This window comes from Phocoena sinus, chromosome 15 (assembly GCF_008692025.1).
Source record: "Phocoena sinus isolate mPhoSin1 chromosome 15, mPhoSin1.pri, whole genome shotgun sequence".
Lineage (NCBI taxonomy): Eukaryota > Metazoa > Chordata > Mammalia > Artiodactyla > Phocoenidae > Phocoena > Phocoena sinus.
This window is the reverse complement of record NC_045777.1, coordinates 57,280,293-57,295,762: the sequence shown is the minus strand read 5'-3', so window position 1 is coordinate 57,295,762 and position 15,470 is coordinate 57,280,293. Positions and strand designations below refer to the sequence as shown.

General features: G+C 45.2%; 1 non-coding gene across 1 annotated transcript; it reads right to left on the bottom strand.

Annotated features, from left to right (window-relative positions):
* Positions 1–891: 891 nt before the first annotated feature.
* Positions 892–998, bottom strand: LOC116741071. Its single transcript, XR_004346045.1, has one exon. It is a non-coding gene; the product is annotated as a U6 spliceosomal RNA (small nuclear RNA).
* Positions 999–15,470: the final 14,472 nt, after the last annotated feature.

Sequence of the window (15,470 nt, the reverse complement as noted above, 5' to 3'; positions counted from 1 at the left end):
TGGCAGCCCGAGGAAATTGATACATGGGAAGGAAGCCAGGAGGACATGAGTTCTAATCCCAGAGCTGCCTCTGATTAGCAAGTGTTGGCTTCTTCCCTTCCACTCCCTGAGTCTGTTTCGTCATCTGTAAAATGAGGGGGCTGGATTTGCTGGTTTCTAACCTCCTTTCTCTCTGGTGATGCTTTGATACATACACATAACAAAACATCAAAATCCATTGTCTTCTGAATGTTCTGGGACTGTGATGCTGATATAAACATATATATGATACTTAATTATGAAACTGATCTTTTTGCCTTTGGACCCTGAAGGTGGTTCCCAAACCTTCTTTATGCAGCTTTCTCCCAACTAACGGTGTTTTCTTTAAAAAAATTTTTTTAGGGCTTCCCTGGTGGCGCAGTGGTTGAGAGTCCGCCTGCTGATGCAGGGGACACGGGTTCGTGCCGCGGTCCGGGAGGATCCCACATGCCACGGAGCGGCTGGGCCCGTGAGCCATGGCCGCTGAGCCTGCGCGTCCGGAGCCTGTGCTCCGCAACGGGAGAGGCCACAGCAGTGAGAGGCCCACGTACCGCAAAAAAAATAGTAATAAATAAACAATAAAAAAAAATCTTTTAGAGTATAGTTGATTTACAATGTTGTGTTAGTTTCCGGTGTACAGCAAATTGACTCAGTTATACACATACATATATCCATTCTTTTTCAGATTCTTTTCTCATACAGGTTATTACAGAATATTGGGTAGAGTTCCCTGTGCTATACAGTAGGTCCTTGTTGGTTATCTATCTTCTACATAGTAGTGTGTTTATGTTTATCCCAAGCTCCTGATTTATCCCTCCCCCATATGTTTTCCCTTTGGTAACCATAAGTTTGTTTTCAATATCTGTAAGTCTGAAAAATATGGAACGTTTCATGAATTTGCGAGTTATCCTTGCTCAGGGGCCATGTTAATCTTCTCCATGTCATTCCAATTTTACTGTATGTGCTGCTGAAGCGAGCACCTAACTGTATTTTCTGGTTAAACATTATTTTCAAATTAATTTGACAAAGATAAAGTAGGGGTTATTGTTAAAACAAACAAAAATACCAAAGAGAATAAGTTAAAAAAAAGCAATCCCCTTGCAGTGACCAATCCCACCATAATGTGATAAGACCATTAACTGTTTGGTATATATTCTTCTTCTATACACGTTTGATAATTTGTACACAATATATGCTCTACAAAAATGAATGCATGGACAGAGTGTGTTTTCCAACAGTGAGTTCATGTGGTACGAACCCTTTTACTACCTGCCGTATTTAGTTAACATAGCTGGGAGATGAGATGAGGGCTGATGCCAGGACCACTGTCATGTGCAAATCCAGAGGGCATCTTCATAGAGGACAGTGCGAATGGGTTGGGGAGGAAGCATCACAAGGAATGCCCAGGCCGTGAAGCTTCAGCACTGTGGACAGGGGCACAGCTCGCCCCTCCACCCCTGGCAGTAAGCGTTTAGGTTTATGGTAGATGCAAAGATGACTAAGACATAGACATTGCCCTCAGGGTATTCACAGCCCTATGGGAGAGTCAGCTTTGCGGTTGAATAATAATTTAATACTGACATATCAAGATAAAACAGAAATAACAATTATCATTAACATTCACTGAGGACTTCCCTGGTGGCGCAGTGGTTAAGAATCTGCCTGCCAGTGCAGGGGACACGGGTTCGATCCCTGGTCCGGGAAGTTCCCACGTGCCGCGGAGCAACTAAGCCCAAGCGCCACAACTACGGAGCCTGAGCTCTAGAGCCCGTGAGCCACAACTAATAAGCCTGCATGCCCGCACTCCACAGCAAGAGAAGCCACCGCAATGAGAAGTCCACGCACTGCAACAAAGAGTAGCCCCCGCTCGCAGCAACTAGAGGAAGCCCGCGCGCAGCAATGAAGACCCAAAACAGCCAAAATAAATAAAAATTTAAAATAAATTCACTGAGCGCCCTGTGCTAAGCACTTTGCTTGCATTATCTGAGTTAATCCTCATCGCCACACTATGATGGAGATAATCATATGATCCTGTGTTACAGATGAAGATGCTGAAGCTCAGAAAGACGAACTGACAGGAGTGAAAGGTCATGACCTTACAAACGCACAGGGAAACCCTCTAGAAGTGGTGTTTGGGCGGCAAAAGCCTGTGGCTGGGTATGACTTTCAGCTAACTGGCCTTGGGGGGTAAAGCACATGCTAAGAGAGGGTGTGCCTTGCTGTTGGGCTGTTTATTTATTCACGTCACAATAGGGAGGTGCTGCTAAATCTCACTCACCTACTTACTGCACACGAGAACAGCAAACGTGTGTCTCCTGGCCTGCCAGATGTGGCTGTAATGTTCCAGAGGGCCACGGCCACGTCTTGTATTGCTTTTGTGTCTGTGGAAGTGTCTAGAGCAGGACCTGCACTTGTTCAGAGGTGCCCCTAGGGCTTGCTGCTTTACTTCCCAGACAGGACTTCTGCTGTCTTCCTCCCGCCCCCTGCTGTCTGCTTTCCGTACTACAGCCAGCATCCTCTAACAAATACGTATCTGACCATCCTTGGATGCCCCTTTGAGGCAGCCCACCGCTCTTGGGGTGTGGTGAATGCTCCTCGACGCCCCACGCCTGGCTTCCAGTCCCCTCTTTGTGCATGGACCCTGCTGACCACCCCAGCTCCCATTTTTGCTCTGATAACCTGCACTTTACAGCGTGGCCATGACAAGCAGCTGTAGGCACCCCCTTCCTCCTCGGGTCAGCCTGTCTCCTGAGAGGGAGGCATGCTCCACAGGAAGGAGGGCTGCTCTCTGCAGCTTCTGGCAGGCCTCCTGCTCATCACTGAGGATCTTTCGTCATCCTCACCATCCGCATCAATAGTGGTAGGACATTACTCTGCAGATGTCTTCCCAGAGCTACAAATCACTCCCCAGGAGGCTCTGAAACACAGCTTTGCTTACTTTGTTGAATCAGTTCCCTGGAGGGAACTGTGGCTCCAGTGTCCCATCCTTCCTTTCTTCTCCCCCTTGCAAAAATGTCTCCCAGCCTGTCTCTACAGAGAAAGCCAATCCTTGAAGACCTCAGGCTATCGTCTAGGGCCTGCAGCATGGCTGTGAAGAGCTGAGCCCAAGTCCAAGGTGGAGAGAACCACAGCAAATAGCAGACGTATCTCTACCTAAGCAAGAAAACAAGCAGAACACAATTGGAACTATATTCACCGTCTTAATCTGTCCGGGCTCTTGTAACAAAAATACCATAGACTGGGGGGCTTAAACAACAATCATTTATTTCTCACAGTACTGGAGGCTGGAAGTCCAAGGTCAAGATGTTAGCAGATCTGCTATCTCGTGAGGCCCTGCTTCCTGGTTTGCAGATGGCTGTCTTCTCACTGTGTTCTCACATGGGCAGGAATAGTGAACACTCTGGGGTCTCTCTTTTTTTTTTTAATATTTACTTATTTTGTTGCGCTGGACCTTAGTTGCTGCAGGTGGGCTCCTTAGTTGCAGCTCACTCGTTCCTTAGTTGCAGCACACAGGCTCCTTAGTCGTGGCATGCAAACTCTTAGTTGAGGCATGCGTGTGGGATCTAGTTCCCTGACCAGGGATCAAACCCAGGCCCCCTGCATTGGGAGCACAGTGTCTTAACCACTGCACCAGCAGGGAAGTCCTCGGGCTTCTTTAATAAGGACACTAATCCTACTCGGTAAGGGCTCCACCCTCATGACCTAATCACCTCCCAAATGCCCCATCTCCAAATACCATCACATTGTGAGGGAGGATTTCAACATATTAATCTGAGAGGGTGGGGTGGTTGGACACAAACATTCAGTCCCTACCAGGCACCTTGGAGAATCTCTTGTCTCTTTGTGGAAGACAAAAGCCTGTTTCCTGTAGGGACTTGTTAAACTTTGTCATCAAAAAGCTATAGTTAGATGCTCCACATCATCAGACATCAGGGAACTGCAACCCCAAAGCACAGTGAGATGCCACTTCACACCCACTAGGATGGCTATAATAAAAAAATTTCAGGGAATTCCCTGGTGGTCCAGTGGTTAGGACTTGGGGTTTTTCACTGCCAAGGACGCAAGTTCAAGCCTGGTTGGGGAGCTAAGATCCCACTAGCCATGTGGCATGGCCAAAAAGAAAAAATAATTAATTAATCAATTGAAGAACAGAGGTTTTTTGTGTGTGTATCATTTCAACAAATACTTGGTTTTTTAAAAGTTATTGAGATATTTTATGCTCTTTTTTTTTTATATCAAGTCTTGAAATCCTATGAGCATTTTACACTGTCAGCACATCACAAGTCGGGGACCCCACATATTTCATTATTTATTTATTTGTTTTGATTTTTCTTTTCTTTTTTTTTTTTTTTTTGGCTGGACTGTGCAGCACATGGGATCTTAGGTCCCCAACCAGGGATCGAGCCCCACTCTCCCTGCAGTGGAAGCACGGAGTCTTAACCACTGGACCAACCAGGGAAGTCACACACACACACATTTTATTTTATTTATTTATTTTTTTGCGGTACGCGGGTCTCTCACTGTTGTGGCCTCTCCCGTTGCGGAGCACAGGCTCCGGACGCGCAGGCTCAGTGGCCATGAATCACGGGCCCAGACACTCCGCGGCATGTGGGATCTTCCCAGACCGGGGCACGAATCTGTGTCCCCTGCATCGGCAGGCGGACTCTCAACCACTGCGCCACCAGGGAAGCCCCTCAAAGGATTTTTAAAATTTTATTTATTTTATTTTTGGCTGCGTTGGGTCTCTGTTGCTGCACGTGGGCTTTCTCTAGTTGCGGTGAGCGGGGGTTACTCTTTGTTGCGGTGCATGGGCTTCTCATTGCGGTGGCTTCTCTTGTTGCAGAGCATGGGCTCTAGACACGCGGGCTTCAGTAGTCGTGGCACATGGGCTCAATAGTTGTGGCTCGCGGGCTCAGTAGCTGTGGCACACGGGCTTAGTCGCTCCGCGGCACGTGGGATCTTCCTGGACCAGGGAGCGAAACCGTGTCCCCCGCATCGGCAGGCGGACCCTCAACCACCGCGCCACCAAGGAAGCCCCCCCACACACATTTTAAAGCCCTATATTAACCACATGTGGCTGACCGCTCCCATATTAGTTCTCAACAGGAAGTTACCCCCCTCCCAGGGAAACATTTGGGAAATTTAAGGAGCTCTTCTTGTTTCCACAATTATTGGGGAGCTCCTGGAATTGAGTGGGCAACAGCCAGACATGCTAACTCTCCTGCAATGCACGGGACAGTGCTGTCAAATGAAGAATTGTCCCGTGTCCCCGCTGTGACTTTTGAATCTTCCACTGAACATTCACAAAGGTGGTAAAACAAACAAACAAACAAAAAACTTGTAGGCTCTGAACCTACCTCTCTGTTTTATGTATAATCACAAAGGGCCTTTTGTACTATTTTGTTATACCCTGAATATTCCAAGAAGTTAGCTACGCTGTAAATCCTAGGAAGATCATGATTTGCTTGGTTTGGAATTTTACCAAGAGTCATGTACCATCTGGGAAATTCACATCCTCAAATGTGATATCTGTGTGGCTACACAGCACAACCCTATCAATTTGCATTTTTAGCATCTGCCTGCAAAAGTCTCCCAGAGTACTTGTGCCTAAGCATTTACTTATAGAAATGGATGTTATTTTATTATAAATGACTTTCTTTGTATTTTTCCTTTTTTATATATATATTTTTTTCCTTTTTAAAATACAGTTGGAGAGGGGGGAACTTCCCTGGTGGGTCAGTGGTTAAGACTCTGAGCTTCCACTGCAAGTGGTACAGGTTCAAACCCTTGCTGGGGAACTAATATCCTGCATGCCACACAGTGGAGCCAAAAAAAAAAAAAAAACAGGAAGAAGAATAAAATAAAATACAGTTGGGACATGGTATTCATTTTTGTAAATTATGTGCGGAAAGAGGCTACATTGTCCATGAATTTTCTTTCAGTAAACTGAGGTCATGAAATTTTTGTATTAAAAGGGAGCTTTGGGTGTAATGGTTTGTCTGCAGGACCCAGGCCCTGACCCAGCCCAGCTCTCATGTTGCTTTGAGGGACTAAACTGTCTTTTCACCACCTGGCGTTTCTAGGGCATCTCCTGATGACACACTTTGATTGTGTGTCCCAAACCCTAAAGGATCTGGGAAAAGTAGCCAGAACCAGGTCAAGAAGGGCCTTAACTGCCATCCTAAGGGCTTTGAACTTAATCCTAAAGGCAAAGGAAGCCAGCGAACGTTGGCTATTTGTTCTGTTTTATTGCAAAACTTCCACGCCCAAAGTAGCTCTTCAATTTTTCCCACATATTTAATAAAGCCTTCATGTTGAAATAATTTTAGAGTTCCAAGAATTTGCAGACGTGGTATAGAGAGCTCTCATCCACCTTTCACCCGGCTTCCCCTAGTGACAACATTTTACATAAACAAATGAGCCCATTATCAAAACCAGGAAATTAACGTCGGTATAGTGCTATTCACTAAACTCCAAGCCCCATTCACTTTCACCAGTTTTTACAGGCACTGGGTGTGAGTGTGTGTGTGTGTGTAATACTATGAAATTTTATTACATGTGTCTAGATTCGTGTAACCACCACCACCACAGGATACAAAATGGTCCCAACACTACAGTGTGTTTAACAACTGTGTACTTTACTAATGTGAAGGTAATTTTGCATTATTTGGTAAATATTCACAGTGGATCATTGTATAGTTTATACAAACAAGGAAGGGGAAAAGATGACAGGACACTTCCCTTTTTATTTCCTTTTGACCATGAAATTGATCAATGTAGTTTTTAGGGTTAGAAGTATCGTTTCCACATTTTAAGTAGCTAACGTTCCATAACTGCTCAGTCATATAACGTTGTTTCATCAACGTTTTTTATCTTTGTCAAAGGACCTCAAACTAGAAACCAAAACACGTAGGATGGCATGACATATCCTCTTTGCTGTATCTTTTTTTAAAGGAATCTTAAGAATAATTTGTGAAATAATTTTAATAATGATTCAGTATCTAGACATTGAATCTCAATCTTGACTGCAAATTAGAAACACAAGACTAAAAATATTCTTACGGACACAGAGAACAGACTGGTGGTTGCCAAGGGGGATGGTGTTGGGGGAGGGATGGAGTGGGAGGTTGGGGTTAACAGATGGAAGCTTTTATATACAGAATGGATAAACAACAAGGTCCTGCTGTAGAGCACAGAGAAGTATATTCAACTTCCTATGATAAACCATAATGGAAAGAATATTTTTTAAAAAGAATATATATATATGTGTATATATATATGTATAACTGAATCAATTTGCTGTATAGGGACTTCCCTGGTGGCGCAGAGGTTAAGAATCCGCCTTCCAACGCAGGGGACACGGGTTCGAGCCCTGGTCCGGGAAGATCCCACGTGCCGCAGAGTACCCAAGCCCGTGTGCCACAACTACTGAGCTTGTGCTCTAGAGCCCGTGAGCCACAACTAGTGAGCCCACGTGCCACAACTACTGAAACCCACTCGCCTAGAGCCCGTGCTCCACAACGAGAAAAGCCACCGCAATGAGAAGCCCGCGCACCACAACAAAGAGTAGCTCCTGGTCGCCGCAACTAGAGAAAGCCCGTGCTCAGCAACAAAGACCCAACGCAGCCAAATATAAATAAATAAATTTATATTTAAAAAATTTGCTGTATAGCAGTAATTAACACAACATTGTAAATCAACTATACTTCAATTAAAAAAGTAATTAAAAAAAAAAAAAGACGAGGGGGCTTCCCTGGTGGCGCAGTGGTTGAGAGTATGCCTGCCATTGCAGGGAACACGGGTTCGTGCCCCGGTCCGGGAAGATCCCACATGCCGTGAAGCGGCTGGGCCCGTGAGCCATGGCCGCTGAGCCTGCACATCCGGAGCCTGTGCTCAGCGACGGGAGAGGCCACAACAGTGAGAGGCCCGCGTACAGCAAAAAAAAAAAAAAAAAGACGAGGGGAATTCCCTGGTGGTCCAGTGGTTAGGACTCTGCGCTTTCACCACCGAGGGCCTGGGTTCAGTTCCTGGTCGGGAAGCTAATTTCCACAAGCCGTGGGGTGTGGCCAAAAAATATATAAAAAAATAAAAGATCCCTACATCCAGGCTCTAATTTAGACCAATCAAATCAGAATCTATAAGGATAGGGTACAGGCATCAGTAATTTTCTAAAACTTTTAATTCTGAGATTATTTTAGGTTTATAGAAAAGTTGTAAAAATAGCCCAAAGAGTTCCTATATACCCCCTTATAACCATAGGGCAATAGGGTTATTTGTTATGTAGCCATAAACAATTAATATAGGTGTCTACCTCACAGTTTTGTAAAGATTAAATTTAATAATGTATGTAAGGGCTTATATAGTATCTTATATAAGTGCTTGTTAATGTGTGTAAAAAAAATGATACACACACATGCACAGAGATTACAGACTGATAGAGATCCCTGGGACAGCAGCAGAGGGATAGGGGTCATCAGAATGTCTTGAGGAGAGAAAAGTACAGTGGCTGTTGCTCAACGACTAGAGAGATTGCTCAGGAAACTTAAGGAAAGAGGATTGCAAAGTGGTGGCCTGAAATCAGGATTTAGCCTAGGAAAGTGGCCTGGAAAAAAATGCTCTATAAAAAAAAAATCAAGTTACTATATAAAACTCAAAAAATTGTTTTAACATCAAATTCCACATTTCTCTTGAAAATTCCTAAGCTATGGCAACACTGTGCTTACACTTACCCTGGCAACAAGCAACTGGAATTCAGCAGTAGCTGCCCCTTTAAAAAGGGAAGGGTTGGGATTCCAGTTTGCCACAGTCTCTACTCCTCCCTATTGCCCTCCAGTGCTGAGGATGAAATCCAAACACACTTATCATTTGAGTTACTGTTTTTCTTCCAGCAGAGCCATATTTCTCAGTACCCACTTCTCTATCAAAAATGGGAAAGTTAGAGAGAAGACTTTTTGGCATTTGAAAAATAAACCTAAGTACTGTATCATGCAAAGAAAGATTACTCAACTCTCCCTGGCATTTAGTTACATGAACTTACCCTTTTGAACTTTAGATTCTTGCTAGCACTTGTCAGAAGCTGACAAGCCGAGGAGGGAGGGGGTAGGGTGTGGTGGGCGGGGGATGGAGAACACAGGAGATTCTAGGACTCAGATTGCATCATTGCTATAATCGTAAATGTTAGGGAATGAAAGAGAGCTCTGGGAGGCTCTGAAAAACAGGAGATGGACAAACTGCTGTTTTCTTCAAATCCCCAAACAGCCAGCATTCTTGGCATGCACTGAATTGTATGAGACTAGAGAAGGAATTTCTCAGCAATATGCATTAAAATCTAACTGCAGATTTGATTCAGTGCATTTCCCCCTCACCAATAAGAAGTTGTTGTGTTAATACTCCTAAGAATTATTGGATTGAAAGGTATATTTTTAAAGATATGAGGAAAGAACGAATAAGAAGGATGAGGTTAATCATTTATCTGATCACCTAATGTGCCATGAGTTTTTACATACTCTGAGTTTTCTCCCCACGTCTTTCCCTTCCTTCTCCCCGAATTCACACTGAAGTCAGCCTAGTACTCATTGCCTCAGGGGAGAGACGTAGCAGGGGATAAAGTATTGGGTGGGCCAAAAAGTGCCTTTGGTTTTTCTTGTTTTTTTTTTTTTTTGGCGGTACGCGGGCCTCTCACTGCTGTGGCCTCTCCCGTTGCGGAGCACAGGCTCCGGACGCACAGGCTCAGCGGCCATGGCTCACGGGCCCAGCCGCTCCGCGGCATGTGGGATCTTCCCGGACCGGGGCACGAACCCGTGTCCCCTGCATCGGCAGGCGGACTCTCAACCACTGCGTCACCAGGGAAGCCCCACAAACCACTTTTGACATGTTAGATCAGTCACGGCACCTTCTCCATACACTGCACAAATCTTTTTGTGCGTTTCAGTTGCATTTTTACCTTTCTTGAAATAATAAAGAACGATATGCTGAAAATGTTGCTTTTTTCTTCCATCTTCAATATTAAAATGGCTACACGAAAATTCACCAATTTTGACGTCTTTTTTTAAATGCACGCTGATATGACAGCTATCACATACAATCTAACAAAATTGTTTCAAATGAAATTAAAGACAACTAAGTGCTACTAGAGCCATCTTATGGAAAAAACTGAATGAACCTTTTGGCCCACCCAATCAAAGACTACCAGGGTCATATCAAATGGTATCAGGTGTCAAGTTCAAGAGTGTCTCATAGGCCAAAGAGGGGATAATTTGAGTGTTAATAAAGATAACTGAAATGGGTTGAAATATAATAAATATATTTAAATCCATACTCATAATCATACTTTTTTAAGAAAGTCTCGCCTTGGAGGATGCTAATGAACCAACTCATTACTTTGAAATCTGATAAACAAAGGGAAAGAAACGAGCATTTGTTCTGCCTTCCTTCTCCAAATGGTACCTCAGGATAACCAGAGAGTTGATTTAGGGAAGATTCCACCTAATACAGGAAGAAAGAATAGATAGAATCAGAACATTGCCACTTTGCACCTTTTAATAAGTTAATTGTCAAGGCAATGAGCATTACTCGCCTCCAACATGACGAAAAGAGAGACAACCTGAGATTGTGTGCCTCCCAATACAAATACACACACCACCCTGATGAGGTAGTCTTGCCAAAAATGGAATCTGATACTAAAGGAATAAGAGGAGAATGGGTATTAGGGGACAGTTAGTGGTGTCTGCCAAAAACAACAGGAAGAACGTTGCAGGCAGAGGGAACTGGATGTGGATACAAAGGCTTTCAGAGCGAATGATACTTGAGCTGGGTATTAAAGACTGAGTAGGTGTGGACCTGTCAAAGAGGACAGCCTGGGTAGAAGCATGGAGCCCTGAAAGATGTCAGCCATGGGGGACATGAAGTCCAGGGTGGCTGGAGAATTAAGAGCAAGCGAAGTGTCAGGAAAGGAGGCAGCTGCCCCACCCTCCCTGTGTTACGTGGAATTAAAGATCAGGGAGGTTAGGAAACTTGGTCAGGGTCTGTGAAGTGACGACTCAAACCCAGGTTTATAGGATGCTTCCAGGCTTAAAGTTTCCATTTGCTCAGTAGGGTTTTTGTTTGTTTTCTTCTCTGCATTAAATCCTGAGCATGGAGTCCAGGCATCAGGGTTTTTTTTGTTTTTTTTTAAAGCTTCCAGGTGATTCCAACATGCAGTCAGGATTGAGAACAATTGCGGGCGGGGGTGGGGGGCGGGTGATCCTCCTATATCCCAGCACACTTTCCGGTGACTCTGAATTCCTTATTCCTCCTGTCCAGGTGGATGGGATTTCATCATACCTACTTAATTGTGAGCATCAGAAGTTTCTCTAAGGGGACTTCCCTGGACTCTGCGATTCCACTGCAGGGGGCATGGGTTTGATCCCTGGTGGGGGGACTTAGATTCCTCATGCTGCGTGGCAGGGTCAAAAAAAAAAAAAAAAGAAGTTTCTGGAAGGTGGGGAGCGGTGGTGATGCGGAAGCCAAAGCAGATCAGTTCTGCTAGTTCCTCAGCAGTAGGAGGCCTGGGAGACTTATTCCCACATCTCAGCATCCCATATGCAAGAAAAGGAGCTGAGAGCATTCTCCCTCGTGTTGTTTGCTTTTTGTTGTCGTTGGTCTTTTGTTTTTTCCACCTCGACTCCCATCAGGTGAGAAAAAACAGTCCGGCTTCGCGGCGCAGGAGGGCAGGCAGCTGCTGCAGCTGCCTCCGCGCGCCCGAGCACCGCCCCCTCACCTCCTCCGCACCCCGCCCCCAGCCCACCATGTGCCCCTGGGAGGGGTGAGGGGAAGGGGCGAGAGGGAGAACCAACAAACTGGCTCCCAGCTGCCGTGCACGCATGCGTCAATTCCGCCTCCCAGGGATCGCAGGTGGCCCCAAGGGCTCTCCTCTTCTGGACTCACCCTTTCCTTTTAACATCCGAATAAGGATGTCCCCGTCTCAGGCAGTGTGGGGCTCCCATCTCAAATTTAAGGTTTGCCAAGCTGCAGCCTGCTTCTTCAGGAGCTGGGGGCTCCCGTGCCTGATGCCCCTTCTCACGTACCCAGGGACCCCGTCTCCCTCTTTTCCTTCCCACATCACCCCATAAACCCAAGTTGATGATGTGCAGCAGAATGTTACGCAGGCTTTGAGAGTGCTCTGAGGTAACAGCAACCCACGGGCAGGTAACTTCCTATTTAATGTGAGCAAGCACCCTTAAGCAGTAATGCCCTTCTGTGTTAGCTAGGAGCCTTTTGTTTTTTCTTTTGTTTTTGTTTTGTTTTTGGCTGCTCCGGGTCTTACCTGCGGCACGTGAGATCTTCATTGAAGCACGTGGGATCTTTTTAGTTGCAGCACGCGAACTTCTCAGTTGTGGCATGCATGCGGGATGTAGTTCCCCGACTAGGCATCAAACACGGGCCCCCTGCATTGGGAGCTCGGAGTCTCACCGACTGGACCACCAGGGAAGTCCTTAGGAGCCTTTTGGATACAAATGAGTGAAACTCGTCTGAAACGGGCTTAAGCTAATAGGGAAGCGATTGATTCACATCATTGGAAAGTCCAGGCGGAGATGTCAGGTTGGCTGGATCCAGCACCCATGTGAGGCTTGGTGCCTTTCCTCTCCCATCTCTTCCCTCTTCTCCTGTCTCATTTTGTGTTCCCTCTCATCTCTTTTCTAGCTACAGTTACCCTCCTCCTCCTCTCCATCTCTCTCACCATCCTCCCTCCCCCCCATCACCTCCTCTACCCACTAGAAACCAAGAGCACGCACACACACACGTACACACACACAGCACTTGTGACAACCCAAAATGTATCTAAACATTGCCAAAATGTGTGTATCACCCCTCTCCTGACTCATTTGAGAACCACTGGCCTAAAGGAAGAAACCTGTAGCTGTGAGATAATTACAGGCTGGAGCAGTGGAGAAAGGGAGTCGGTGGGTCCTGAATCTAGTTTTTTCTGAAGATAAGATTCCCATTGCCATGTCTTTAGGTGATTTGGGGAGAGCCTGCATGAAATCCCCTCTTCTCAGTCCCTGAAGCTTTCTGCGTCTATGTCATTGTTTGTTTATGTTTTAATGCTGTGAGAATAAAAGAGGTATTTATTTGAAAATGTAAAGCATGGAGCAGAACTGACAAGTTTATTTTAAGGTCAAGCAAACCAGTCATGAGAGCAGGGTTTGATTGCCACCTCTGCATCAAATTAGTGGCCTTTAAAGATGCATTAAATTGTCGCTTTGATCTAATAATTGCCTTTTGCTATGGTGATGCCTCCCAGCTGGAACCAAAAGCCACTGTTAACGCCTCCAACTTAAAGAAAAATGTGATTTTCTCAGAAATGAGGTTTAGGAGATGATGACTCACCCAGACTTGACCTTTTTCTTTCCAGATCTGGGCTGAGAATGACATCTGGCTTCCCTTCTGAACTTAGCTCCTTTTATCTGACAGCAAAAAGCTTACACTCTGTGTTTCCCTTTTCACCCCAGATTCCTGGAAACAGCTAAACTTAAGTACAGTACAATGACTATCAAGTTCATTGACTGCTTCCTCTCTGGTTCCTGATGCAATTAGCCTGTCTTCCTTTTAAGTGGTTAGAGGTGAGTCTTTCTTCTTTATTTTAACATTTTACTTGCTCTGGGTCATAATATTTCAGGAAGGAATCTCTGTAGATCCCATTGGGGAAATGAATAAGTAAATACATGAATTGTTGGATTTTAAGCTGAATCATATGAAATTCACGTTCTGTGGCTCAAAAATAGCTGAATATCAACAACTTCATATCCTACAATCTAGTATTTATGGGACCCTGGAAAAGCCACAGAAGGAACAATGCACCCAGATTTGGGACACAGATGGTCAGGAGTGTCATTAGGTTACAAATGGTCCCAAAGGGGCTTCCCTGCTGGCACAGTGGTTAAGAATCTGCCTGCCAATGCAGGGGACACGGGTTCGAGCCCTGGCCCAGGAAGATTCCACATGCCGTGGAGCAACTAAGCCCACGTGCCACAACTACTGAGCCCGTGTGCCACAACTACTAAGCCCACGTGCCACAACTACTGAGCCCGCGTGCCACAACTACTGAAGCCAGCGCTCCTAGAGCTCGTGCTCTGAAACGAGAAGCCACTGCAATGAGAAGCCCGCGCACCGCAACAAAGAGTAGCCCCCGCTCGCCGCAACCAGAGAAAGCTCGCGCACAGCAATGAAGACCCAACGCAGCCAAAAATAAAAATAAATTAATTTAAAAAAGGAAAAATAAATGGTCCCCAAACCCCAGCAACCCCTGGGAGGTCATGTGATGATATAGACCCACAGCTACCTATAGCAGCCAATGCAGGTATGTTTTACTTTCTTCCTTACAGCATGTAGTTATCAGTGGTTGCTTGGAGATTGGAAGTAACGGGGAGGGAGGAAAGAGTAGGAGGAACACAGAGTGATCCCAGGAAACTTTTGGGGGTGATGGGTATGTTCACTACCTTGATTGTGGTGATGGTTTTACAGGTATATATACATATATGTGTCAAAACTCAAAATCAAAATGTACACTTAAAATATGTGCCATTTATTGTATGTCAATCATCCTTCAAAAAGTTTATAACATTCTGCACTGTTTCAAAGACTGTGTATCATTTTTAAAGTATTGTGAAATGATTTTGTCACACCCATCAGGATGGCTGCCATCAAAAGAACAGAAAATAACTGCTGGCAGGGATGTGGGGAAGTTGGAACCCTTGTGCACTGCTGGTGGGAATGGAAAATAGTATAGCCACCATGGAAAATAGTATGGAGGTTCCTCAAAAAGTTAAAAATAGAATTACCATGAGATCCAGCAATCTCACTTCTGGGCATATATCCAAAAGAATTGAAAGCAGGATCTCGAAGGGATATTTGCACACTTATGTTCATTGCAATATTATTCACAGTAGCCAAGAAATGGAAGCAACACACATGTCCACTGACAAATGAGTGGATAAGGAAAATGTGGTACGTGCATACAGTGCAATATCATGCAGCCTTAAAGAAGAAGGAGATACTGGCACATGTTACAATATGGATGAACCTTGAAGACATTATATTAAGTTAAATAAGGAGTCACAAAAGGACAAGTACTGTGTTCAGTCATATGAAGTATCTAAAGTAGTCAAAATCCTAGAAATAGGAAACAGAAAGGTGGTTACCAAGAGCTTGAGGGAGGGGGATTAGCGTTTAATGGGTACAGAGTTTCAGTGTTGCAAGGTGAAAAAGTTGTAGAGACCTATTGTCCAACAATGTGAATACACCATTCAAGTGTATATTTAAAAATAGTTAAGATGGGGCTTCCCTGGTGGTGCAATGGTTGAGAGTCCGCCTGCTGGCAGGGGACGCGGGTTTGTGCCCCGGCCCGGGAAGATCCCACATGCTGCGGAGTGGCTGGGCCCATAAGCCATGGCCGCTGGACCTGCACGTCCGGA